Source organism: Diachasmimorpha longicaudata, chromosome 17 (assembly GCF_034640455.1).
Source record: "Diachasmimorpha longicaudata isolate KC_UGA_2023 chromosome 17, iyDiaLong2, whole genome shotgun sequence".
NCBI lineage: Eukaryota > Metazoa > Arthropoda > Insecta > Hymenoptera > Braconidae > Diachasmimorpha > Diachasmimorpha longicaudata.
The window spans coordinates 5,309,394-5,326,421 of record NC_087241.1 but is presented as its reverse complement, the minus strand read 5'-3'; the positions used below and the strand labels follow the sequence as shown (position 1 = coordinate 5,326,421).

General features: G+C 39.9%; 1 protein-coding gene across 2 annotated transcripts in view; it reads left to right on the top strand.

The window, feature by feature from the left end:
- Positions 1 to 17,028, top strand: part of LOC135170557 (amphoterin-induced protein 2) — a 123,399-nt gene that overhangs the window by 61,949 nt on the left and 44,422 nt on the right. For both annotated transcript variants that reach the window (XM_064136503.1, XM_064136502.1), the window contains exon 5: positions 10,693 to 10,737. The gene's annotated coding sequence lies outside the window, so the exon portion shown is untranslated. The remainder of the gene's footprint in view (positions 1 to 10,692; positions 10,738 to 17,028) is intronic.

Sequence of the window (17,028 nt, the reverse complement as noted above, 5' to 3'; positions counted from 1 at the left end):
TTTTCATCCCGAGTCGAGCAACACCCGCCGCCCGTTTAAACTTTTAAAGTGAGGAGAATGGCAGGGAAAGGGTAATAAAAAATTGAAACAATGAGTGCAATGGTCACGAGAGGCTTCGTCCTCAAAATAATTGTTCATGGATACAAGGTACAAGTGATATGAAATTTTTCGGTTCAATCGTTGATTTATCGGTTGACACTTGCTGTGGTTGCGAATAAATTCTCCATTTTTTGGTTTTTTTTTTTTTTGAGAGCTGAGCAGTAAAAAAGAGTGAATGTATGCACCACTGACACGGCCAATTAATTTCATGGGCTCTTTCCGATTTAGCTTTGATCGTTGGTATATGCCCTGGCCAAATTTCACACTATTGGTCATAAATTTTGTCAGCAATTGGGTCGACGACTCAACCGCACTCTCTATGACCTCCCCTCGTCTTCCGTACAGTTGGTTGCTTCGCCGTTCTCCTCCCCGTCGCTATTTTTCAGTTTCAATATTTTTTCAACCACCGGTAAACGAGAATATGGAGTGTACCACACGTATTTTCATTATGGTTTTTATCGGGAATTAATCGCTCCAACGACGCTGAGAGTTATGGGCCCGCAGCAGGTGCGCTGAATTAGATGGTTAACGCGGTGAGTCTATATTAATAATAACTAGAAACAACCGCACGAATAATTAAATTATTGGGTTTCTTTCGTCGTACGTGGAAAGAATATAAAATGAAAAATCGTTATGGGAACGTACCAGTTGAGGATTATATTGGAAAAACTTTAAAATTGGATATCACCCTGGGTTTTCACTGTTGAATTTTACATTTATTTAAACTAGTAAATTTTAATCAAACTGAAAGCCGCAAATCTAATTCCCTCATAGTATATTTTTTCCACTACCTCATAATTTTTTAAAATTACCGTATTAAAGTCTATGGCAAAAATGATTAATCAAAAAAAAAATTATACGCCGGCACTTCTTGCGCCTGTCCAGGAAAATTAAAAGCTTTTCAAGATCAAAGGAGAAATGTTTATAAGACATTCTATAATTAATCATTCTTCCAATGGTAAATTTCCCTCGGATCCAGCGCTAATCTCCCTGAAAGATCGCAATTTGCCTAGACTCCAAGGTGAATTTTCTATCACTGATGAAATTCATTTACACGAAAATCTCAGATGTGAAGATAAAGAGAGAGAGAGTTTAGTGCTAATGCTCCAGTCGACTGTTTATTCCTCCAATTTACTACAGACTCGAGAATTTCCTTCACATACATCTTAAAGTTGCATAGATACCTAGATACCCAGGATTATTTAGTTTTGCGATTAAACGGAGCGAAAATGCACTGAGACTCTCCCAAGCCTGGTAGAACCTAAATCTCTGACGAGAATATCACGTGTATGAACAGTAAACTCTTCCGCTCCAGATACCCTCACCTCCGCAATACGCACAACAAGTAAATACAATTGTTTCTACATATTTTTCCCCCTGTCCATCACTTTGCATTTCAAATCCACGAATTTTCGTGGGACACGCCGTCAATTCGTCTACTAACTCTCCACAAAATGGAAATTTTGGAAGTTGAGAAGACCTATTTGTCTTTTTGCATTTACGGGGGACTTTGTTAGCCAAATTATCAAGCAAATGTGTCTGTCTCTAATGACTGAAGCGAGTCTAGTATCGGAATTAAATCAAGTCAGCGGGGTAGTTTCAGACGATGTCACAGTCAATTCCCCGCTCTTCGTACAGTACACCCTCACATCCCTATATCCTCCCAGTATGTGTTACGTCGATAGGCGAGGTCACAGGGGTTACTGGCCGATCCTCCATCCACCGAAGAGTCGAAAAAGAGAAGGTTTCCACTAGTAATTATGAAACTCTAATGTAGATGAGAGCTGAAATACACGATCGACTTGGCTCGGGTATGTGCAATGTGGGTATAAACCTATGGACATTGACGATGAATAACTATATACTGTAGTAGAGTAAACGCGTTGGCGTTTTCCGTAGACACAGTCAGGTAAGCACAAATGGGCGATGGGGAATGGGGAAACTGAGGCAAACCAACAGCTTTATCATGCTTGATGAACGAGGTGTCCTGGTGGGTAGTAAACCCGCAACCACGATCGTATCTGTCTGAAAGTGGTACCAGAGAAATACCGGAAGAGTTTGCAAAGTCAACTGCCTTGTCTGCTTCACTATCCGTCCAATTTTGGGCCGATGATGGAGGAAATTATGTTTCATTTTCTGGTTATCTCACCACTTTTGACAGCTTATCATACTCTCCCTAAAGAGATTAGAGGAAATGACTTTGTCTTCAGGACAAAAAATCCCATGAAAAAGATTTTATTTTAATTAGCATACGATATTTTGTTCCGCACAATGTCGGGATTTTATTTTTGACAGCTCACAGTATTGATTCAAATATTCGGAAATTTGAGTTGCTGTCATATTGGACATCTGGACGTTCGTTTAAATGTTAACGAAAGCTTGAATTTCCATTCTCATGACCGGCTCATGTACAAATGAAATGACAGCTGCTTTATAACTTGATTTGTTCATCAATCATTTTCCACCGATTTTCACTGTCTGAAAATCCATGATACGGTTGAGATTGATGGTCCAGCATCTTTCTCACTGACAGGCCAATGTCACCGAAGATAACACGACAGTGAAGTCTTGAAAATTCAACCAGCTGATAGCGCACGACCGGCTTAGGTCGAATCTTTTCACTCACTCTCGTCGACGCTCTCCGTCGTTCTATTCAACAATCTCGACATACTTCAACCCTCCTACGGCATCAAGTCCACTTCTCTCCACCTTGTTTCTTTCTGCACTACCCAAACCCCACTCCCCCTACCTCGTCAACGCTCCAGCCACCATTCGTAATCCATTGTCATCCAAAAATGCTCCTACAGCACTTGGGATAAAAATGAATGAAAAAAGCATCAGGAAAAAAAGTGTGTAGAAAGGCTTTTGTCGTCTAGAGGAATTTTCACACGTGGACGGTGATGTTGCCAGTACGGCTTTTTATCCTCTACTCTGTTGTGTATATTGGAGTACGTCAACGTGGAGGGGGAATCAATGCAATTGTTGGAGAGTGGATGATAAGCTTTGGTGACATCAGCTGAATCCACTGTCGCCGGACACTGCGACAAAATCTTACTGCAACTCTCGGAGGGATGGTATGAGAGATGGATTGTGATATGAGTTTCGAAGTTAGTCCATCGAGATTGTTTGACCAGACCAAGATTGATGCCACTGGAGATGAGTTAATTCTGTACCCAACATGAGGGAGGGAGAGAGGCGGCGGCTTGATATTATTTTGGTTTTAATATCAAAGGGATCGATTCCACCGATTGAGAAGAACACCCCCATTTATTGAAAATCTAATTAAACCATTTCTCTTGCTGTAATGCAGTGCATAATGGATTGATGCAAAAAAAATTCCATGAGGCCGCGTAAATTTCACGAATTTCTGTTGAACCAATTGAATTTAGGGCGTTTAAAAAACAAATGAAATTAAAAATTCTGAAACTAATTTAATATAAAGTTGAAATGCGTACCCTCATACTGCGCTCGAAAGTTATTTAATTAATTTATAAAAATGAAGCATGATTTAATGAATTTCGTAAAAAATGTAGTACGCGGGGAACGTTCACAACAAAAAACGAGTTGCCTGTAGTGACGAGACAACACTGACCGATGCTAATGCACACCAACGACATAATTAGTAACACGATAGGGGTTACGTGCCCCACTCCCCTTCTCCTTGGTGCGTTACGGATCACGTTTGATATTTTGAGCAGACGCCAGTGAGGAAAACTGAGACGAACCTAGCAGACTCGACCGACATTTGAGGTTCGTGTTACAGTAAAAATTAATAACCATGTTTGCTAATGAAATATAATGATAACGAACCAGGCAGACAGCAGTGTGAACGACGAGTAAACATTTTTTTTTTTAAGACTCACTAGAACAACTGACTGAGAGTGAATCGAATAATTTAAATTTCATGGTATTATCGTGAGGTAATGAGTTAGTGAATTTCTCAAGCTAGTAGTTGAAATTCACCAAACAATTTTCCCGGTGCAAGGCTCTATAGTTAGCAGACCTTCGGTGAATACTTGGTCCAAGTGATTGGTATGAGACCGTGTACTAGTCTCCATGGATTGTGTTATTCACTTCGATACAATAGTCTCCTACCGTGGTACGTAATCATAGATTCAAGCCTGATTGCTACCTTGGAAACAACAAAGTCCCACCAGTGCCTATCGTTGTGTCATACAGAGAGAGATTGCCAACAACTTTCAGCTTACAGTCATTCCCCCCAATCGATCATGATCAAGTGATGGAGGAAAGGAGAAAAGAAGGGTACAATTTGCCATGAAATTTTAAGCAGTCTGCCAACTAGCCATTAGATTGCAACAGAGCTCTGGTAACCTTTCGACATGTGATATGGAATAACGGACAATGTATTTTCAAAAGGGAGAGATATGAGCTCGAGAGATTCAATAGTATTCGACCCGATTACCGATTTAGAAAGCAATATCAATTGATATAAATGAAAATCAAATAACGGCGATATTTGAAGATACTTTTACGTCACGTTCGAGTAACATCGTTAATCAAACTAGACAACGTTGATAATGGATCCTTGCAGGGATGATATTTTTGTTCGTCTGAATCACGTAGCGATGATTGGAATATTAAAAGCTTTTGGTGACGATCAATTGATTTAAAGAGACATTGTAATTATCAAATTCCCTTTACTAGATGAGATTTCATATTGGTCATGTTCTTCAAGCGATTTCAAACCATTCTAATATTTAAAAAATTTCTTTCCTCGTCGAACACAATTCTTTCCGGAAAATAGAAAAGAGCATTGAAAAATCGTTTGTACCTTTCACTGCTAGTGGATATCAGTAGCGTACAGAATGGTATGGAACTCGATGGGGCAAAACATCAGAGAGTTGCATGCAATAGGTAATGCGGAGAGATGTCACGCGTAGAGCATTCATGCAGACGAGACACATACTACAATAGCCCACCCACCTCCTGACCCATGCAAACGCGTTGTCTTTCCATAGCTGTTTCGCGTGAAATTGCCATGACGTGGTTCGCATGCACCACACGCACTCAAAGTGTGCAAGTCCAACACTATGGCTTTCATACACGAAGAACATATTGATTGTACCTACTGGCCCCGCCAATAGAATTGGAAATAACTGTAGTGGTGGAAAAGTGATACCAAAACACTTGCGATAGTTCCAATGCTTCGGAATAGGATTTCAAACGATTAGAAGAGAGCACAAGCTGTCTAATGGCTAGTTTTTTTTTTTCAATCGATCGGAGACACGTAATGGGGGGCATCGGAGTCTTTAAATGCACCTGGGAATCCCCTCAGATGCGCGAAATCTATCGTGAGACCTGTAAAAAACTAGTCATACCAGACTAACTCTATAAAAATTGGGAAAATTGCTCTTTGAAAAAAAAAAACTACTGTCACAGTGATTTTTCTTTTAATTTTACATTAAATAATGAAATCAGATTTATTATTCAGTCACGGCATATGTTGAATTTCCTATCAATGAGTCATCTCCACCCCTCCGCCAGTTGATTAATTCAATCAATTATATGTGAAGCTTATTCTGTTCTGGAGTCACTTGAGCAATAGCAGACTCTCAGCAAATCAATAATTATAAAGATCCGTGAAGTACTCTCGAATCTCCCCAATTCCCTCCAACTTTACCGGAGAACAATGGCACATCTGTGACAGTACGAGCTTGCCACAATTTTTCGTTCCAGTTACAAAACTTTTCATCAGTTCACTGAATAGAATCTCTATATATATTCTGTTAGGCTTTCGTTTCAAGCTGCAGGGCATAATTAACAGAAGGAGCCCGGTGTCTTCGGAGACCATGAAGCTTAACTAAGTACTATACTCATTAATATCTCAACGTACTCGTTAGTACTGGGTAGAAGTTTAACGTCCGCTCGTGCCGTTCACTACACGACAGATGACGTGATTCATCGTGGAATCGAGTTTTTAGGACTAACAAAGTTACCCATCAATACTAATCACATATCATTTTCTAGTTTACCATTCGTTAATAATTAACTAATTTCCATTGAAATAAATCCACCATTTATGGAAGGTTCGCTAGTAATTTTCCATATTTTTCCGTGAAAACGTTTCAACTGGCAACATTTTACCGCGCTATTTTCATCATTGTTTTCTCCACGTAAATACGAATATTTTCAGCTGGAGAATAGCACCCATAAATTAACAACAGTGTGGGAAAACCATTATTTTCATCCAGAGCTTGCACTGGCTAATGGAATATCCAGAATGAAGAGACCAAAACGCCCACTAACTCCCGCCGAAGTATCGTTTCATATTCGCCATTTCAGAATTCAAAATGTCTGCATGTTATCAGCAATTATCATACGCTACATGCGGCCCGTTAAAGCCGGCATAAAGCCTGCCAACGACGTTAAACTCCATTTGAGGGCTAATAAGCTGATTGATATCGTCATAAGACTCCTTTTAAGAGGACTCTACCGTAACTCGGTCAATCTGACAATCAATATCTTTACATATTAAATATACCCGCACATCAAACTCCCCTAAATAATTGACACTGATGAGATTTAAACATTCGCTGTGACGCAGTGCTTCGAGTCGGTCCTTTACAAATTAAATTGTCTTGGTATTACACCTTCTCAACCCTTTCTCCGGGAATTCTACATCACAACCGCAGGGCATTGTAACATCTCACGAATCACCACTTATGGTCATGTAGGGTTCAACATTAAGCTGACATATCTCAGAATGTAGAAAACGAGAAGTTGCACCAGGGATTTTCCTCTGTTTAATGTATATCTCGTTACGCCGCTCCATTCATGTTCATTGTGTCTCTCATGGTTGCAATAAGGGTGACACGGGCTCATAAAAAATGTACAGCATGTTTATGATGTGTCGTAGGATAAAGGTTAAAAATGGTCTTTAAAAGGTTGACTTCTGACTGAAAATTTTTATTTCAAGAACTTCATCCGACATGATTTACGATGGGATTACTGTTACGCCATTTTTTATGCCACTCTTGGTCCCATAGTTAGTATAAGTATATGATTGGTCTGAGGGATGACCACGTAAAAGAAATTTTCATCTAAAAACTCCCTTTGCATGAGTATAAATATAAAAAAAAATATGCGATCGTTTTGGTGGGAATCTGCGGAATACAGTAAATGTGGGGTGAAATGCATCCCACCAATTATTAATTCAAATCATCAATATTTCCGTGCTTTCCGCGTGGAAAATGCAAAAATCGGTAATAGCACCGTTTATTCCAGTGGAAGGGTAATTTCAGCTAGAAATACTCCCCACTCACCATTACCTACTATCCCCATAAATATATGTGCCCAGACTCGAGATGTGAATTAAATATGACGAGCATCCACTTTCGACAAAGCTCGCAAGAAGTTGCCTCCCTCTCACTGCGATATACATTTCACCCAGTTTACCCTCTTACTAAGACAACACAGTGGTACGTGTACACAACAACGCTGGAATACCTTTATCCGTGGGTGGGGATATTCTTGTGAGTAAATTCACAAGATGACTGGAATTTTCGACTTAACCCCCTTCTACCCTGTTTGCCTTAAAGGGCCAAATTCTTTACATTGCTCTCACTGGCTGACGCTCATTCTGTTTTACATTCAAATTTTGAGTACAAGTTACTCACATTCCCTTTCAGTTGGAAATATCCTAGGTGAGGTGAAATTTTGGGTGGAACTTGGCTCAGTGGAATTTAATCAGATTGTCGGCAAGAGGCTAGCGCCAATGCTGAGACTAGAGACGAGAAGGGGTTCAATTCTGAGGTGTTCATTGGAGTTGATTCCACGTTGATTGGTCAATCACCTAGTGAATCGTAATTGCGTCTGATGTAGTTTAATTCTCTCATACTTTGTTTGATGGTAAGCAGAGTAGGCGAGGATTAATTAGCCAGAGTAACAAGGTAGTTCGGCACTGAAGTGAATAGATCACACGAATCGAGTCGGTCAAAAACAGTACATAATATCGGTTATATATACTATATACATAATCGATAAAGTATATACAATGAAAATGTGAAAAAAAATGGCTTCTGTAATCTATTCTAACTCATTCGATAAACTCGATACCAATGAATCTCATCAAACTCCAAAGCCTTTCGATTCTGCATCATAAATCCCAATCCCTGGCAATATCCACCGTAACTTCATTAATGCATCAAAATCTATCAGCCAGAAGTTCACATGTTTTTAATGGAATTCTTGATGAACCCACCAGACCACCCGATCCTCTCATATTCCCTTATTTATTACCAATACTTTCCGCACCAACGATAATCCACCATAATTCTGAACTTTCCACTTTCATCATCGAAACTTGAGGCATAAATAATTATTACCCCTTGCAATCTCAATTGAAAATTTTCCAAAGAATAAACCTGGAGATTTAACTACACCGATGGTGTACTTCAACTGCACTTATTGTAAAACACGAATGCATCAAGTACATCAGGTAGCCATTAAACTTTTCAGATGGCTCACCCAGACGAATTTCACTGGATGGAAAAGGCTTATAAGGGGCCATGAGTTTATAGCAACGATAATGTTCAACTGCTCCCATTGCACCCACAAGTGCAAACGAGAAAAGTGAGATGGTGAGATATTTCAGCTTTAACGCTTTAAAACCATCCACCGTTCGTTCACAAAATACACGCCACCAAGTGCAACCGAATGTAGTGGTCGCTGGCCACAGAATATGGGGCCAAAAATATCAATTTATCAATCATTCAGGGATGGTACCGAGTGCTTGAATTGATCGAGAGACCGATTACCACTATTACAGGACAAATACCCTGAGTCAAGCTCCCTAGTCCCCTCAAAGCACTTCGACATTGAAAATTTTTCCATCACTTGAATAGAGACGAGTAATTCCTCAATCGATTTTCGAAAATTTATTAACAAAATGAATTCGAGAATTAATCAATTCTCGCATAATTCCTCCCCCCAACCACCGCCTCTCTCTTCAAGAATGTCCAGCCCCTGCACTTGAATACACGTCAGGTGTCGTGAATGTCATGAATGTGACACATTCAGCTACCGGAAAAGAAAATTTGTTTCTTCCTTCATCATTCCTCTCTCGAATTCAATGCTCGTGGAAGAGATTTTTGGCTGTAGTCCAAGCTTTTTTCAACTTTTTTTTCCCATCTCTGAAATTCCCCTCGCCCTCTCCCGTCCACCATTTTAATTCAAATATTTAGAATGCGATGTTCCATTCACCCCGACAACTTGAATTTATCGCCCACGTGTTTACATACAATAGACACAGAGAGAGGAGGTACAAACCTCAATACAGATTCAATGCTCTCTTTACTTTTTTACTCGAATTTATTTATCTTGCGTTGAGTTTCCGCGTTGGCTTTCAGTATCTTGTTTATATTGAGAACATTCTGCCTACCTTGTCCTCCCCGCCATTACGATCTGTATCGCTGTGACCCAAAAAGTAAAGGCCGGAGTGTTTTCTCAATCTTTTTTTTTCGGCATTCGGCGAGGGGGGTGGGGGAGATGGGATAAACGAAAGGCGTCTTGCACTTCGTACGTCGCCTTCCGGCCGTTGACCGGGCTGTGTACGATAATACGACCCCTCAGCGAACTCGTTGAATGGAGAGATTGCGCCTCATTCATTCGTTGCGATAACCCGCTTTGCGTTTCCGAAAAAGAGGTACACAAGAGGGGGGAGGAGGGGGGAAAGGAGAAGGGGGAGAATAAAACATCGGGCGGGTACGGGTGGAGGATGAGGATTTAGAGGAGGATAAAGTGCTCTGGTGGGCGAGGGAGAACGATTTAGCTCGGGGTCGGATATAGTTTGTTATGTGACAACTTTCACAGTGAGATCAACATTTTTCGCAGCATCCGACACTGGAAAGATTATTTACGAAGGCTCGGGGTGTGAGGTACCCCAACTCCGACACTTATAACTCATCCTGTCATAAATGCAGTTGGTGCATTCTCGAGTTGCTTATTCGTAATCACTTGGAAGGGATTGAGACGGTGAACGAGAAGGAAAAGCGCGATTTGTAGATGGAGATGAGTAATTTTCAGCTCTCGTGAACTGAGTTCAATGAAAATTACGAGAAAATGGTGATAATGAGGGAGGTTTTTTTTCCGAATTTTCAATCTGTTCGATTTTTTTCAAAGGCGTCTTTGTAGGAGAGCGAGTTAAAACTGCGAGCTCAATACCTCCTTCATTTTTATCCTTCCACGAATACCACGTTCGTCGATATTGAGAGCGAGCCTGTGCGCTGCCTCAACGTTTGCATACTGCAGCTTTCATTAGCTGGCAAATAATGTCCACAGACGGATGGTGCAGCCAGGAGTGCTGGGATTGGCTCACTGAAATACTTCATTTCGCTGTAAAAATAGAGGAGAATATTGAGGGAGTCGGTGGCACAGTGATGTGAGGAAATTTAGCGAGGCAGGCTTTGATTGGAATTTATTATAACATCAAAGTTATCTCAAATCAGAAAAAATGCAATCAGTCTCAATATACGAGCTGTGAAATAAATGAACGTTTGTTGATAAAGCCAGCCGCTCATTTAATTCAAATATCAGGATAGAGATTAAAATTTTTCAATATTTTTTTTGTTCCAGAACTGCAAACGTCACCGCCATTCGTATCTCCACTGCTGAATGTGGGTGAGTGAAGATTTTCTTTATTTATTTATAAGTGTTGAATAACCGAGACGACAGCATTACTGTTTTGTCAATGCAATGTCGCAAATATTTATCGGAGTTAAGGGTCGAGTAACTCTCGACACTTTTTTTTTATTTACCTGAGGGAAGCAATCACCTCCACTCTATATATCGCTCCTCCCCTTGTGTAACTTTGTTACCCGGGGATCAGACGAGGTCACATACAATGCTCATGGTAATTCCGTAGGTCAAGGAGCAGGGAAAATAGAGACACGCGAAATCTGTTCCGGTGACAAGTTTGAGAAAAGTTTCTTTCACAGTTGAATCAATACTTTTATCGTTGGAAAACCTTTAGCACACGCGTTGGGCAAATTGGTGGTCAAATGTCATGCGCATACTTGTACAATCATCTCGATGATGAATTATTTCACACGAAAAAAAAAATCTGTCTATTTACTCGTGTCTTCCCCCAGGAAACATATCAAACATATTTAGAATTTAATTCGGACGTGAATTTGCGAGTTGCGGACATGGGATGTTTTCTCATCATCAAATGGAAAATTCCTTCATTAAATTCTCAAATTGATGAAGAAATGGGAGTTTCATGGCCACAATTTTCCCAAAACTCGTTCATTATTTTTAATTAAAAGCCTTGATGATGCGGTTGTATATGATAAATAAAAGTGAAATTTCAACAGAAAACACTGGCAATAATCCGTCGGAAACCTCACCACCTTCATTCATAAAATATCCCCCTGGGAATGTAATAAAGTCGTCACTTACATAGCAACGAGTTGAAATGCAATTTCATATTATATTTGGCGAGACAGAATCGGTTAGAATGCTGTTAGCCTTGCCTTTGTATCTTCTGCGTATTCGTACACAACCTCCGGGAAAAGGAGAAGAGGAAACGAGTTGAAATAGACTGGGACGTCTACCGTTTTTTGGCAAAATAAAATTCAGGGGGCTGAGCTGCATCATGGTAGTCATTACATATGTGCAGAATATAACAATATCCTTGCAACGACGCGCCAAATCCCTTTGAATTGCACGAAACTACCCCCCGACAACAAGTTGCACTATTTCACTCTGCTGATTTGCAAATTTCGCAACTCCAACGAATGTAACACCCCCGAGGTTTCGCGCATACTTGACTTATTTTTGGTGGTTTGCTGAGCATGAATATTCATCATATTAAATTCACAATTACGATGGCCAGTAATAATTTGGGGGAGTAGTACATTAAAATTTTTTTTCACTTCACTTTTCAATTGGAGGAATTCTCTTTATTACTCCTCAAACACAGATCAAATTCCCCCGAATATTCATGAATTTTGGCCAAAGTAACCATTGAGTTACGATTGTGCAAAATTTCACCAACTAAAATACACGACACGTCATTGTGCACTGAATGTGGTTTATCATCCATGCACTGTCATTTATTTTATTGGCAAAAATACGTTGGCAATTTGGTTTTCATCGTATATCTCCCAAAATACAGAAGGCCCTCGTTGGGAATATGCTCAGTGAATGATGGTTAACACAAATGAGCAGTGTATTTATTCACCGAGCTATGTCAACAACTTTAATCTATAAAAGCAACACCGTACAATTACTTTAAATAAATAAATGCGTTGTGATGAGCAAGGAACTGGAAACAAAAGCACAGCATTTCAACAAATTATATTCACTCAGTAAATTTTACACGTACCTCGGAATAATTTCCAATTTATTCTCCGAGAGGGAAAAACCTATAGGGGTGATTTTTTTTTTTTTAAAGTTAAACTTAGCAAATTGCATTCGGGCTTTCGTGAATTTTTGTTGAAAAACCAATTTCCTGTGGCATTAAAATCCATGTGAGGGCATTGTAAAGTAGAACGAGAACTTGGGGTGTGCCGGTTGTGCTTGAGGCTTCTCACCGCATTTTTGCATGAATATCGAGGGGTGGCTTTCCAGAGAGCGTTATAGAACACTATGGACAAGCCAGCCCGCAGCCAACCCCCGACTTCCACTTCGTGCCAGCAACTACCGAATGCTGCCTCAGAGCCATTGGCATCTCGCACCCTCTCCACAGCTTTCATTTCGTATCTCCTCTTTTTTTTACCCCTCACCAATGGCTTTTCACATCCAACTTCTCCGTGACGCAGGAGCCGGCGTCTCGCTGACAACTGCCTTATCTACTCGCGATTTATTTCTCCCCGATAAAAGATAATGCCGCATTATCTAGGCAGTAGAAATTGATGTCTGACTTCCAGACATTGAGACGAGGTGGAATTTATCGACGTGTCCATCCCCTTAAGATGGCATTTCGCAAATATCAGATGTTTTAAAATCATTACACATTTGAACAAGTAATTACTGACTCTCAACAATTAAATCAATAATTTTCTCTACTTTGTGATCATTAATTCTGCGTTGACCTCTGCTATTTAACAAAGACCACCAAAAAACTTCAAAATTTGAAAAGCAATATTTCATATGCAAAATTTTTGAATTCGCTTATGTACAGTATGAGAGTAGCCGAAGCTGTAGAGCCTCCGGCCAATCGGTTCACGACTCGTTTACCCGTAAAAAAATATCCCTCGTTCAACCTGAGTGATACTCAACGACGAGTATATATATCTATATACGTGAAATATCCAGAGGGATGGAGGGGAGCCCCTCCATCCCTCTCTGGATAACCCAACCTACGCCCCCCTGGTTTCGATTCCGACAAATTTATCTCTCTTTGAACATGAAAAATCTACAAAAAGAGATGTGAGTGGAAAAAAAAACCGGGCGATCACCCAACGCATGGTAGAATGGAGTTGTCCAAAATTCATGACGATTCCTCTCTGCGTGGAATTTCATTATTCCCATTTTATCGACCTTGTTGGAAAATTGATTGATTTTTTCAACAATTCAATTATAATTTTACAACTGTACAAAATTTTGTCGAGGGGAATTGGAGTTTTATCCGGCGAGTGAATAAAATACTTTGGATTTTTTTTTCTTCTCATTGGGTTATGCATTACAATGACTAATGGCGTGGCAGATGAATGTTTAATGATCCTCGAGGATTAACAGTAGAAAAAATGGGATTATAATCGATAAAAATATAGAACAACAGGCGTTATTTGCATTATTAACAGGTCAATGTGATGGAGTGGTTGCGCAGCAACACGCAAATTGTGAATCAGTTATTGTTCATTTGGTTTGGGGGGAGGGGGATATGTGGAAAACCACAACCACATCTCTGCAGGGGGGTAATGCCATTTTTTGGAGTGAAATATATAGAATTGATGAAGTAGAGATGGCGGAACAATGAAAGGAACGAATGCGAAGAGCTGATGGTACATTTCATCGATTGGACTCATTATGAGGTTTGAAATTTCAGTCACTGGAAATGTACCACGCGATTTTATTCGTTAAATTTATTTTTTAACATTACTACAGTCATAAAAAATAATCAAAGGTCCTTGGAGTTTGATATCACATCTCTACAGTTTCATATTGCAGTTATAATTATAGCATTTCACACATAATAATTAGGTCATATCATGAGAGAGCTACGTAATTGACTGTTGACAATTTTCCTCTGAATTTTCCGGATCAAATACCGGACATCTTTATCCTGCTTAATTACACCTAGAATTTCATAACACTATCAGGGAAAAATCAAATATTTTATTCACTCGTTGTTCAAATAATTTAGACCAAAAGAAAATACTTTTTCATTCTCTTCCTCATTACTATCTGGTACATGTGCGAAAACCGTAAAGTATCTCAGCATGCGGAGTGAAAACAAATTGGTCAATCGACATTCGAGTTATTCAAGAATCAATATTCCATAATATCACTAGGACCCTCGGCTATCTCCCGAATCATTTGATTAAAAAAGTTTTCCGTCCGTAAGTATTGACTGGGAATTCCTATCAGTGGTCCCATCTCCCCACTCCACATAATTACAATTCATTATAATACTAATTCGTGATGAGAACAGCTACTCATCAGTCACGAGGTCCATCACGGAAAAAAGTCGTGAAAGCTTCAGAAATTCTGATAAAAAAATTGATTGTGAAGAAATTAATTAACGTCAAGTCACATTGCTAATTTCATCACGTCCTCCTGTCGTTATGGTTTGGTGAGTCAAAATAGAAACCGAACATTTCCCCACCGATCATCAATTTATGTTAAGCATGACTAATACTTCTCACCGAACAAGGTCAGAAAATGTAATGTTACCCTCAATCTATCAGTTTCTACAGGACATCAGAATAGATACTCCAGCCAGTGCAGCTGAGAATATATTTGTCTTCCTTACTGACTCTCCCAAACTGTGAGACATTCATTGACATTCGAAAGACACATAAATCAGAGAAATATAAATGTACGGAGCTACAAACACTGAGCTCTCTTGATGTGACTTCGAATTATCGACTTTGACTCCACATTAAATAAAAAAAGTCACCTTAATTTTCACTCCACATTTTATTTTCTCCACTGTTCTATTTCACCCCGCCCTCTTCTATTTACATTCTCGTAAACTCGTCTCTTCTGCTCCATCTCCCTCGAGTCAATACTGAAGATATCTCGATAACCCGTTCGTTTCAAGTCGTATTCGTTTGCCTCTCGTATTCAAGATCACAGGGATTCTCGTGATGGGTAGGTGGACTATCGTTGAAGGGGTCAGGAGTTGACTCGGCTCTTAACAAATTCAGTGATGCATGTGTAAAACATGGTCCACAGGGAATTGAACCATAGAAAAGACGAGTGGAGATGTTGCCCCAGTGAAATTCATCTCAATGGTTGGTGTAGTTGTACAACCCTCGAGTGCTCAACACAAATGCAAGGATGAGGATCTTACATCCGGGTTTTGAGACTAGGTTCAACTTATCCGTACCCTCAACTCTAGTGTACCTCGAGCATTAATCCACGTCGTGGCTATCGCGGGCACGTAACACCCTCCGGACATAGAGTGTACGATGTAGTTAGAAATGGCCCTTCGGCCGTCCACCCAGCGCCCACAGTGGAATGTTCCTTCACGCCCAAGTGTTTGATAACTTGGGCTGTGGTGCTTTGAATATGTTGGATAATTTTGAAATTTCGGGGTTTTTGGAAACTAGGGGGTTGAGCAAAGGCAAACCTTGAGGCGATGAGGGTTAATAGAGTTAATTTCTCGTCTGTTCGAAGGTCTCGATTCAAAAATCATTTCAAATTATTTTTTTATTGATAGAAATAGAAAATTGGAAAAAATTGAACGGATGAAAGTCCCCGAATACTTTTACTCATGTTTTTGTTTAGTTAAATAATAAAGAATGTCCATTGTCTTTCCAAAGTGTTCATAAATTGGTTAAAAACTGTTAAGAGGAGGATAAAAGTAGCCATGATACTGACATGAAAGTGGATCCTCTGATGCCATTGACGATACTAAAGATCACCTGAAAATGTCGGCTGTAAAATCGTTAAATCCTCCGTACTATCTCCACTCGTCCAACTTCCCACTTCCGTTTCCATTGTTCGTTTTTTTTATTTGTTTTCGTTCTGTTTCATTGACTTCTCCCTCAATTTCTTCTCATCCAGCCGCTTTTCTTTCAATTTCTCGACGATAGAGATAAGTTTCTCGGAGGGGAACAAAAAAGGGAAAACCATCAGCTGGTTTTAAAGTATCTCAACCTCTGGAGAAGGATCCAGCTTCTGTTGAGGCTCTCCTGGTATTTTCAAGCTTCACGAAGCCAGTCGGGGGATGTCCTGCAGCTCTGGGAAACATTGACTTCTCCAGGGACCCCTTGATGGGTTTGAGTCTCATGTTTCCGATCTCCCTCATCCTTTATCGCACTCTGTTGTGAGGCGAAATGTCCTTCGTACATCATTGTTCACCTCTGGATTCACCACGTCGATAGACTCGTGTTCTTCATACAATGACATGTACCGAACGTCCTCTGATTAATGTACAATGGATCCGTTGCTGGGCTCCTCGAGATGATAAAGAATTTATCATCTTTTTCTCCCCGAATCTCTCAAAAAAAGCTCGTGGGAATTCCCGAAATCGCTCGGCACTTTTTAAACCAATTGCACATGTGGAAATTAATCTATAATTCTCCAGAAATAGTTAACGAGAGAATTTTTACATAGTTTTATTGAAATCGCGGTCTTGGAGGATTTTACCTCTTTAGAAATTTGCGGACAAAAACTGGTGGATGGAAAATATTCTTCCATTAACGTGAATTATGCACTTTCTGTTGAAATGGGAATACGGTTTACATTGTCCCGTAACTGAATGTGACGGGGGATTTCCGTGAAAGTTATTTTTGG